This window comes from Protopterus annectens, chromosome 10.part0 (genome assembly GCF_019279795.1).
Source record: "Protopterus annectens isolate FY-2018-M chromosome 10.part0, PAN1.0, whole genome shotgun sequence".
NCBI lineage: Eukaryota > Metazoa > Chordata > Ceratodontiformes > Protopteridae > Protopterus > Protopterus annectens.
The window spans coordinates 389,833,167-389,845,298 of record NC_056744.1 but is presented as its reverse complement, the minus strand read 5'-3'; positions in this window follow the sequence as shown (position 1 = coordinate 389,845,298).

The following is a 12,132-nucleotide window of genomic DNA, read 5'->3' as shown; positions in this document are numbered from 1 at the left end:
TTGGCACCCCCAAAGCACTACAACCCTGGGGTCAATCACACTACAAACTGTAATATCAAATGTTGTGTGCTATGCAATGCACATCAATCTGGTAAGATGCAGAACTACAACTATTGACCCATACACCTAAAATACCTTATCTGCAAAGCTAGTGCAGGAATTACATGGACCATATCCACAGGGACATAGCTGACCTTCAATACACTTGACCTTACCCATTTTGGTTTTGTCAAGGGTAGATCTTGCTTATTGACCCTTGTGGACTTCTTGGATACTGACCCCAAAGACTTGGATGAGGGATCACAAGACATACCTCCTATGTTGAGTTATCCAAGGCCTTTGACATTATCACCCATTCATGTCTCATAGTGCAGATCTCCCATCTGGAAAGTAGGCCATACAGTACTAGATGGATAGCTAACTGGCTGAATGATAGAATGCACACTCTCAAAGTTAGGGACTACACCTTCAGCACTAGCCCACTCACCAGTGGAATGCCACAAGAATCTGTGCTTGACCCTCAACTGTGCTGAAAATACTTCCCTGAAGCACAAGAAGCAGTAAGTGGACTCTGGTTTATCAAGTTTGCAGATGACTGTTAACTGGATGCACTCATATAGAGTCCCCGAATGATGGTAACATATTATAGTTGGTGCTGACACAGACTGATGATTGGTGCCAAACTCATGGACTGAACTTTAAAGTACACAATGACTCATTGTCCCCTTTGTCAATGAACTACCACTGCTAATTATTTTATTTATTTATTTATTTATTTAACATTTGTTGACCGGGCTAGTCTAACTGGATATATGTCCATTTTCAGTAGAGGCCCAGGGAGAAAAGCTTCACAAAGAACAAACAAAATTAAAAACAAATTACAGTCACAAAGCATTTAACTTCAGTGACAGATCAATTAAAGTTTAGATAAGATAAAATACAGATAAAATACAAATCCCTTATTTTCGAGTTTGAATCATTTTTTTTTCCATAGAAGGAGAATAACAAGAAGGAAGAGGGAAATTATTAAAATAGGGTCTTAGTAAGGAGTTGGGAAAGAGGCAAGTAATAGAGGAGAATATAAAGAGGAATAGGAGAGAGAAGTAAAGTGAAGTGAGCTTCAAGTAGAGCAGGAAGCAGGAGGTGTATCTATTAAGTCTAGCTGGGTAAACTAAGTCAACTTTCAGGTAAAGTGATCTTTAAAATATGAAGAATATAAGGTGGAATAGCTAAGGAAAAGTTACGTGGTGATGTAACAGGAGGAGAGAGTTTTAGTCAGGGTTGCTGCAGGAACAGAGCCAGCGGCTAGTAAGATGAAGTTTAAGTTTCTTTTTGAAAAGTGAAGTAGAGGAGATATTAGTGAGGTCACAAGGAAGTAGGTTCCAGCTTTTCCCCACTGTGTAGGAGAAAAGGGAGTCACCTGCTTTATTGTTGGATTTATGTATAGATACTAATAGTTTATTAGAAGAACGAAGGTTAGAAAGATTTTTATTTGGACTGATGAGATTTGTAAGAACTGGTGTTTTATCTGGATAATAAAAGATTATTGGGTGATAATTAGTTGCTGAAATAAAAACTGATTGTGCAGTTCAAGCCAACCAAGTTGTTTTAAATTTAGGCAGTGGTGTGTTCCAAATGGGGAGCTGGTAGCAAATCTGGCTATACTGTTATAGGAGATAGTCAACTTATTCAGGTTAGTTTTAGAGAGATTAGTATCTATAGGTGAGGCATAGAAGAGAGTAGAGATAAGGTGGGTGTGGGCAATGGTAGTTCTGGCTGTAGGAGTGAGGAAGGTCTTGATTTTGTAGAGTGAGCCAAGTTTTTTGTTTATCGATTTTATTGTGGTATTAATATGAGTATCATAGTTAAGACTATGGTCAATAGTAACCCCTAAAAGTTTGGTTGTTGTGTCAGGAGATATGACTGTGCCGTTGTTGGATTTAATGGAGAAATGAAGTGGAGTAGATTTTTGTGTTGGAGTAAATAGCAGCAGTTTAGTCTTTTTAAGGTTAAGGAGGAGACATCGCTGTAAAAAAAAATTCTTCTACAAGCTCAAAGACATTTGTGTGAGGGTCTGAAGTTCAGCTGGGTTTGTGGCTGAGGAGACTAAAGTGGAATCTTCAGCATATTGTATGGTTACAGCTTAGGGGATACTAGAAGCTAGATTGTTGATAAAGATTGAGAATAGAAGAGGACCTAGAATAGATCCTTGGGGTACACCAAGGGAGACAGGAAGAGAGGAAGATAGAGTGTTTTCCCAGAGCACTGCCTGTTTCCGATTATGTAAGTAAGACTTGAACCACTGTAGTGCTTGAGTGTCAAGTGAGAGTAATTTCAGGAGATTCAGGAGAATATGATGATTAACCATGTCGAATGCTTTTGAAAGATCAATAAAGACAGCAGATGAGAGGATGTTATTGTTACGGTTTTTGTTGATGTGATCAGTAAATGAAAGAAGGACAGTAGCAGTGCTATGGAAGGGACGAAAGCCATGCTGAGAATGAGCTAGTAATCCATTTAGTAGGAGGTGGTCAAGTAGTTGGCGTTGGATGCATTTTTCCATAATCTTAGATAAGGGAGAAAGTAGGGCAATTGGACAAAAGTTGGAAAGTTCTGTTGAGTTTCCACCCCTATGAAGGGGGATAATATGTGAGATTTTCCAGATGGATGGGATAGTACCTTCTTTTATGGTTCTGTTAATTAGGATTGAAATAGGATAAGCAATTACTTTGTCTGCAATTTGAAGATACTGAGCAGGTAGTAGGTCTGCAGAGGGGCTAGAGGGTTTGAGTTTTTGTAGGAGGGTACAGATGAGGGACGTAGGGACAGGTTGGAATTGGAAAGTGGGTGGAGAGGTAAAGGAGGAGGGGGTGAATAATTGGATACAGGAGGTAGTGAGTTAGCAAGAGACTGGATAGCTTCAGTAAAGAAGCTGTTGAAGAAGTCAGCAACTTGTTTGGGAGTGTCTTTGGTGATATCAGAAGGGGTGGGTGTCTTGGAGCTGCCTGGATGAAGGAGTGTATTGATCCCTAACCAGAATTTCTTTGGGCTTTGGTGGTTGTTTTGCTGGAGTTGAATGAATAATTTTTTTTTTGTCTAATAGTACCGATGCTTTAGTAGAGTTTCTAAGCTGTTTAAATTTTATATGATCAGATGGGTCCTTAGGAGCATGCCATCTTGACCATAGTTTGTTTCTCAACAACATTTTGTGCTTAGTTTCTTTTGTAAGCCAAGGTACAATTTTGGTCCTATTCCTAAGGGTACAGGACGGAGCGTGGAGGTTGAGAATTTCAAGGAATTTAGAATTGAAATAGGCCACTGCTTCCACGAGTTGAAGGTGTCTTAAGGGTGACCAGTTGCAAAGGCTTAGTTCATTTTGGAATTGTTCAGGGTTAAAGTGTTTATTGGAGTGAGTGGTTCTGAAGCTTGTAGGTCTGGGTGTATTAGTCTTATGTCGAATTAAATAAGTTAAAGAATGATCACTCATATCTTCAGGGAGGATGCCTACTATGTAGTTGGGGGGGGTATTTATAAGGATCCAATCAAGGATGGATTCCTTGTTGGTGGGTTTATGGATGCAAGTGGGTGAGGAAACAATTTGAGAGAAGCCATGTAGGTTAATGTGGTTAGAAGGGTTACCAGTATTACAGGTATTAAAGTCACCTAGGACAATGGTTTCTTGAGGATAGGTAGTGGACAGCCAGCTGAGGATATTTTCAAGAAGGTTGATGTTATTACCCGGTGGAAGATAGGAGCATAGAATAGAGAATATAGCATAGAATATAGATGGACGTACAAGTATTTAGTTGTAGTTTGGCAAAAAGAATTTCAGAGTTGATGTCTGATGGAAGACAAGTGTTTAATAGTGTAAGTTGGAGCCCTGCTTTATATATTAAGGCTATGCCCCCTCTCTTCTTATTAAGCCGATCCACTCTTAAAATACTATATTCTGAAGGGGTGATATCACAGTCCTGAGCATATGGTTTTAGCCATGTCTCTGTAAGACATAAAATGTCAAATTTGTGCAACTGAAGTAAGGCATGAAGCTGAGTTATTTTATTGTTAATACTACATATGTTTAAATGAGCTAATAAGAGGGAGTTAGGAGAGTGTGTAGGGATGTGTAGGGTTGAGGAGGAAGGACTGGTTGTGTAGGTAGTAGTGCTGTTGGTGGGGCCAGGGTTGGGATGAATGTCACCATCTGTAAGGAGGTGAAGGTGTAATCTGCAGGTGTGAATTAGTGTTAGGTTTGCTAAGGTTTGTGGTTTCTTAATATGGTAGTGTTTGTAGTAAATGTTGGTGACTCTATGATACATTGGAAGGAAATAGTTGGATGTATATGTTATGTTTATGTGTTTTAGGGTAGGTGATAGAGCAGGAAAGGATGTTTGTTTTGAGGAGTGATGGAAGTTAGAGCAGTCAAGGTGTTCATAGGCAGTAGAGATATAAGTAAGAAAAGGGAAGGGAGAATAGAAAACAGTAGTAGGGATATAAGGTAAGGATATATGTATGAAATAGGCAAGATGCTAAAGAGATGGAGCATGGGAAGTAAGGAGTTGAGAGTGGAAGACTAAAGTAGAGGAGTGGTGAGGTAGTTGGAATATGTTGGAGAGGGATGGAATGTGATTAGCTGATGGCGAAGTGGGAGTGGTTAGAGAGGTATAAGGCTAGATGCACTGGGGGGTGGGTATAATTTGGGGGTAGGGTAGGGGAGTGGAGTGAGCCCGCAGGGCGAACAGAGCAGGAAGAGCCAAGCAAAGAGGAAAAAAATCAATAAATAAAACAGCCTGTGAAAAACAATCAGTGTAAGTGCTGATTGCTGGCGGTAAGGTAAGGTGCAGGTAGGTGACAGAGGTGATAGATGTAGAAGTAGTCTGAGTAGGTTGGGACAGTAGGAGGTTAGGGGTGAAAAATGGAAGCTTAAAGTAGGTCTAGGCAGAGTTAAGTATGTAACAGTAGCTTTTAATGAAATAAGTAGTTACTTTTAGTAAGATCAGTAGATAAAACAAGTTAACTGAGTATTGCAAACATGAGGGAGTAGGATAGATTTATAGGGAAGAGGGTGCCATCTAATGGGTAAAACTTGTAGTACACAATAATTCCTGGGAGGAAAGAAGTAATCTAGTAGTAGGAGAGGCAAGTATGGAAGCCAAGCAAAGGCGAGAGGGGTGGGGGGTAAGAAGTAGGAAAGGGTATGGCTGCTGGCTATCCTGAAGAGGTAGGGATTTTAAATAAACCTAGAGTTTAGGCAAATATACAGTTCAAAAAGCATCTGACATACTTTCTTGCATTCTTGAGGGGATGAATTCAGAGGATGGCCTCTATTCCTTATTATAAGAAAAGGCAGCAGGTATTACTGATTAGAAGGAATCCTGGTCAGCAGATAGGACAGGTTCCAACCCTAATGGAGGACAGGCAGCTTGCCAGGCTGGGTAGAACAAGGGAGAAAGAAGACAAAGTAATAAATAAACCAAGTAGGACAGTTAAACCACATAAATAATAAAAATACAAATAGTGCTATGCTGAGAACATTGAAACAGATAAGGACTGACACACATTAGTATAAAAGAGTACTAAACCATTAATAAAAAGCAAATAGACTTTTAAGCCTGCAGAGGTAAATGCATAACATACAGTAGAAAATAGCTAAAGCAATTCCAGGCTAGAGAAAGCAGTTAAGCTCACAACAGTAATGTGCCACATTCCACTAGCCCACTATTATGTCATTCACAACCCAGGAAAATTTAGGGAGAAAGGACGCCCCAAGTAAAATGCAAAACTGTTCAAATTAGTACACCATCTTCCCAATAAACCCTGTTACAGAATAAAGCCTGTTAAATAGGCATATATCCTTAGTTAAATAATGCAGAGGCTAATGAGGAATAAAAATTAGGCTGTTAGAATAGCTTACATTTGAGCGACGCTAAGACCGTATGCCTAGATAGCGAGAGTGAACAGACAGGCTAAACGCTGTGAAATTCACTGCTGAGACTGGAGAAATACAGTGTTTATGCAAGGCAGACTCTAAAAACCCAAGGTAGACTTGAGGTTCACTGTAAATAAGATAAGGCCTAGGACCGGCTAAATAGTTAGCGTAAATGAACAAACAGTCTAAAACGCTGGAAAATACACTTCTGAGACTGAAGAGATAAAGCGTTTGTGCAAGGCAGTCTCTAAGCAAAACCCTAGGTTTGGCTTGAGGTTCACTAAAAAAGGTGACACTTTGGGTAGTAAGTAATTATGGGTGTTAGGCATAAAGCAGTTCTACGTGGACCAAGCATACCCAAGTGGCACATTACTGCAAGAGTAATACCAGCATACTTGCGATGTGAGTTAGAGAATACATGGGTGAGAAAAGAAACAACATAAAAACGAATAGTAAATGAGGCTAAGAAAACACAGTGCAAACTAGCGATGTCCATTTGGATAACTGAACAGGCATCAATCAAATCAATTTACTACTCACCATAACAAATTTAACAAATAGTTAGATAAGGCTAAAAATAAATACTGTGCAAACTAGCAATATCTGTTTGGATAACTGTAAGGCATCAATCAAAACAATTTACTACACACCAGAATTCAGGTAGCCTAAGTTGCACCAGAGAGCACACATTTAAGTAGCAGCAATTACACTGTATCATTGTAAACGACACATAATCATCTTGCTGTCCATGCACTTTCCAAGGCAAAAAGCAGTTACACCATTAAACAGGGCTCGAGTAGTATCGATTCAATAAGCCAATATACAAGTAAAATGGTAATACAGTAAAACAGAATATGCACTTACAATAGTTGTAACCACCGGGCTCCAGGGACACGCAGCAGCCAGAAGAGGCAAGGAATCAAAGATGGCACCACAAGGGAGAGGGTTTATTTGATAGGTTCAAAAAGGATATGAGGTAAGGGAAGGAGGGGTATAAGAGCAAGGGAAGGTACAGACCAGAAAAGGCAAATAAAAAGGTGCCTTGCGATAGGACGGAAAGGTCACTTAAGTAGAGGGGGGGAGGAGAGGAAGTGGGGGAATTATGATATATATAGCACCCCCCCAAGTTCAAACGCAGTGTTGTGAGACTTGGGAACACATGTTGATAGCAATCTACACTTTCATCATGATGTGCCCCTAGTTTTGACACACACAATCTGCATTACACACATCATACATATGGACATCATGAATAAGACTGGGGTAGTCAAACTTCTGCTGTACTCTACCCTTATCATACCAATAATGGAGTACAATGCTCACATCTGTCTGTACATCACCAGACACCTGCAGCAATTGGAGAGAAAACAGGGTTGTGCCTGGGAGACTCCCAGGCCTCCAAGCATGACATATATGAAAAGACTGACATACCTGTTGCTGTACTTGGTATAATGCAGGCTGCTGTGAGGTGAACTATGGCTGCCCTGCAGAGCAGTCTCAGACCTTGCCCTTTTGGAAATGATGGGCATCTACAATTCAAATGGGACAAGAATAATTTGCTCCACAGTTCTAAACCTAACCTGTGACATAAACAGAATATGCTGTGAGACAGATATATCCCACGATGCTTCACACTCCTTTGTAATAGGCTCCCACTGCATGTGTACCAGTGCTGTCAATGAACCGGTTCAAGCACAACCTTAATTACTGGTTGGGTGATTGTAAAGTCACCTCTGGGCTGGCACCTATGTCCCTTGTGTACAGGGCCAGTTGGTGCTGTTCACAAACTCCTTCTGTTAAAAATGACCATCCAACTGTGATCAGTAAGGATATTTGTGTTTTTACACAGCTAGGCTTCTAAACAGCATAGTGCTATTAGGCTAGCATTCTCATATGATCCTATGAAGCTATGTACCTATGCAGGCCTCCCAAACTGTTGTCCCACACATGGCCTGCTGGTGTCATCTGCTATAAGTTCACCTGCACTTTTATATAAATCACACTTGTGCCATGACACTTCAATAATGTACTGTGTTCTGTAGACTATGTAGTTAGACAGGTAGGGATTCAGTTCTCACTGCAGTCAACTGTGTGTGTGGGTGTGAATGTGTGTGTGTGTGTGTGTGTGTGTGTGTGTGTGTGTGTGTGTGTGTGTGTATGTGTGTGTGTGTGTGTGTGTGTGTGTGTGTGCGTGTGTGTGCGTGTGTGTGTGTGTGCGTGTGTGTGTGTGTGTGTGTGTGTGTGTGTGTGTGTGTGTGTGTGCGTCTACACAGGAGAGCAGATGTGTGAATCCTATAGTTAATGCTCCAATACCATAGACTGACATTATTTTGATACTTGTACATGCCTACACATCCATTTCATACAGGCCTTCAAACCTCTTGTCTCCCACATGGCTTGCTGATATCATGCCAATGTCATCTACTATATTTTGCCTTCACTTCTGTATAAATCAGACTTGTGCCATAGTGCTTGCATTAAGTATTGTGTTCTGTAGTCTGCATACTTAGATAGTTAAGGGTTCTAGTCTCACTGCAGTCAACTGGGTGTGTGCATGTGTGAGCTATTGCTTAGCATTACAGAGAGCAGTTACACCAGCATGTAGGACACTGTTATATTCTCCTCAACAGACATTGCTGGTGTCATCAGGTGTAAAGTGTTGTCCGACACACTCCAGGTTGGACTTGAGCTGTTGTGCTTGTGTAAAGTACTGTATTCTGTATTTTGTGTTCGTAGATAACCATAGGTTCTATTCTCACTGCAGTCAACTGGGTGAATTTGTATGTGTGTGCAGAAGTTACCTCATCCTATGCAATAAAGATTACAGTGACATGGCTTCTAATCTATCCACATACATCAAGGCATAGTTTGTGGGCCCTGTGTTTTCTTGCGAAAAGTTGTGTAGCAAGGCCATGTATACTTCTTATGACCTCTGTTTGCATCATATTCTTGTTTGGAATGGTGAATTCAAGGGGCATGGCCATCTTTCCTTGGCTCAGTGGTAATGTTCACAGTAACTGGCATATCCATAACTACAGATGGGAATCACAGATCATGTCTCACCAGTCTTCCATGTCAAGCAGTGACATGGAAATAACATCGCTGTTTCCTTTACCAAATTTGATCTAATTCTTTTCACACTTTATCCTTTTCTGAGTTAAGCACTATAGGATGCAGAGTCACTCATCTGTATCATTCCTCCTTGTATCCATTTTTCTACTGGATCAATTTTTCACACACTTGCAGAATCACTTATCTTAAGAGCATGCAGTTTTACTGTGTTACTGTTGTACTTCCTTTGCATGGCTTGTTTTGCATGACCTTTCCATTCAAAATAAGATTTAAACAAGTTCACAACAATCCACAGATATGTTATGTGATTTTTGGACCTTCCCAGGCATGCTGGGAGATTTAATACCTGTAAAGTGTCCCTAGTCTACCTTGTGGTTGTCGTCTGCTAAGTCATATCTGGTATACTTCTCATGGGAGGCACATAGGGGGCATCCTTACTGAGTGCCAAAATATCTTACTGTCTCCTCTCAAACCAGTGGAGTATTGCCACTCTCTGATGTCCTCCAGTGTTGCTGTGGTGCTCACTCTAGCATGGAGACTGTATGTAGCTACTTTGTGTAGGAACTTCATTTATGTCAATGCAGTCAGCATTTCATCCTTTTGGTCACAACTAAAATCTTATACTAACTAGTAAATTAACAGCCTTTTCCAATAATTCAGCTCTCCACCTGTTTATTCCAGTACAACACATGTAGTACTGCTACTGAAGCAGCCATCCACTGGTAAGTCTGTCAGTCTTCTCTACCTCCACTGGTCAGTCTCTCAGTCCCCTCTACTTTCACTGGATAGTCTCTCTGTCATCTCCACTATCACTCATGAACAAAACCCCAAGGTGCTTTTATATTTTCTTAAATATTTGTATTGCTTCTTCTTCTTCTTTTGGCTTTTCCCCATTAGGGGTTGCTAATTATACTAATCATGTAGATGAAGAATAGTATTGCAAAGAGCTCTGAATAATCCATTTCTTACTTACCCATCTGCAAATTTCTTACTTAAAAGTGGGGTTGCATTATGCATTAAGATCACTTTTGTTTTCCCATGAATATTGACACTTATCTATATCTTTTCAATAACTGCTTCTAAAATCACTGTTTTCATAAAGTGCACTTCCGTCCACTTTGAATACGCATCCATAATGACCAGGACCCTTTTTTTTTCAAGACATCTATTGTAACCAGCATGAAGTATTGCTGTGTCCTGACAGAGTGCTCTTCAAACTATCTGGAGATATACAGAGCTGTGCATATTTTTCTGGCACTTCAGAGTTGTGTGCTGGTAATTGTTTCACTAATTTTATATCATTGCTGGCTGACTTCAGAGTTGTGCACTGTTATTTTTGCTTCACTGTATAGTTTTTCAGATTTCTGCTGAAGGTCTTTTTCCCCCCTCCCCCTATTTCTCTGTGTCTTAAGTTGGTATGGTTTTACATCCTGTATGTTATCTGACTATCTCAAGGATTACTTGCATAAAATTAGACCCTCTTAGTAAAAGTCTGCATATCATTGCTGGAGCCTTCCTGTGTCCTGACAGAGTGCTCATCAAACTATCTGGAGATATACAGAGATGAGTATATTTTTCTGGCACTTCAGAGTTGTGTACTGGTAATTGTTGTTTGACTAATTTTATATCATTGCTGGCTGGCTTCAGAGTTGTGCACTGTTATTTTTGCTTCACTGTATAGTTTTTCAGATCTCTGCTGAAGGTGTTGGTTTTGCCATACCCACAGTCCCTATTCCTGTGTTGTTTAAATCTGGAGACTTTGCAGTTGCCTGCCCCCACTGTAGATTTGATCTGGGGCACTCCCCCAGTCCCACCTCTTTACCTCATTCTACCTAATAGACTCCTTCTGCACTTGTTTTTAGTCATTTTTTAATTTAATTGCATTTTTTAAACTGTTTGGTCTAACATTGCTACATACTTGTGTGTTAGCTTGCACTGCATTTGAATTGTTTTTACTGCTGTTTTAGCTACTTTTCTGTATATATATAACTAGTGTAGCCCAGATTCAGATTTGTTGTATCCATGTAATCTTCTGAGCCCCCCAAGCTTTCTGTGTTGGAGGGACGCCTTCTAGCTTATCAGTGGGAGTGGTAAGCACTAGGCAACCTATCTACCACATAAGGAGTGGTTCTGGCCCAGAAATTGTAGTTATTGGCCATTTGGGCAGTTTTTCCATCTCTCTCAACTTTCTGATTTAAAAGCCCACATTTACACTTGTTTCCCCACCTTTCCTATAACTAGCTTAGTCCCGATACAGATTCTTAGTTTTAGCACTTGAATTTGCTTATTCGTGAACAGCACTTGTTCAGAACTTGTAAGCACTAAATAACCTACTAATTACTGCAGCACTCAACCTTCCTCATTACCTAGAGGAAAACAGTTTTGGTACTTACTTTCCTCATTTGCTTAGAGAAAAACAGCTCTTGTACTCTCTTTCCTCACTTATCTAGAGGAAATAGTTTTTTATTCAGGCATGTCCAAGGGTCAGCTCCCAGTGTTCTCTCCTGTCTATCTGATGAATATGGGCATCATGGGGCAATGTAGAAATTGCCTCATGTACACAGACAACCCTCTCCTCCTACCACCCAGAACTACAACCTGTGAGAGATGCACTTATCTAGCCAAACTGGAGGTAAAGCTCTCTGCAATCAAGACTGAACTTGACAGTCATGAGGAGAAGCTAAACACTTGCACCACACCACACTCATCACATAGTCTCACTAAATCTATACCACCAAAATCCACACATAGAAACACAAAAACATTTGCAGAGGCTCTCAATAATAATCTGCTCAAGCAACAGAGGCATCCAAAGCAGAAATGCAAGCAACCTCCACCCCCCAAAACAACCCAAATGACACATAGCCTGCAGACTCAGTGTGCCACTCAACCACAGCCAATAAGACAAAACAACGTACCCAACACACTAGTCACAGGTGACTCTATAGTCAGGCACACTCATGTCCCACTTACCAGGCTAAACAAGGAGAAGGTTACTGTCAGCTGCCTGTCGGGTGCCAGGATCCACCACATAACCCACGCACACAGGTCACTCCACAACAAGTACAAATATGACTCTGTCATTGTCCATGTTGGTGTGAATGACCTGAGATGTACCTCCCTGGACTACATGA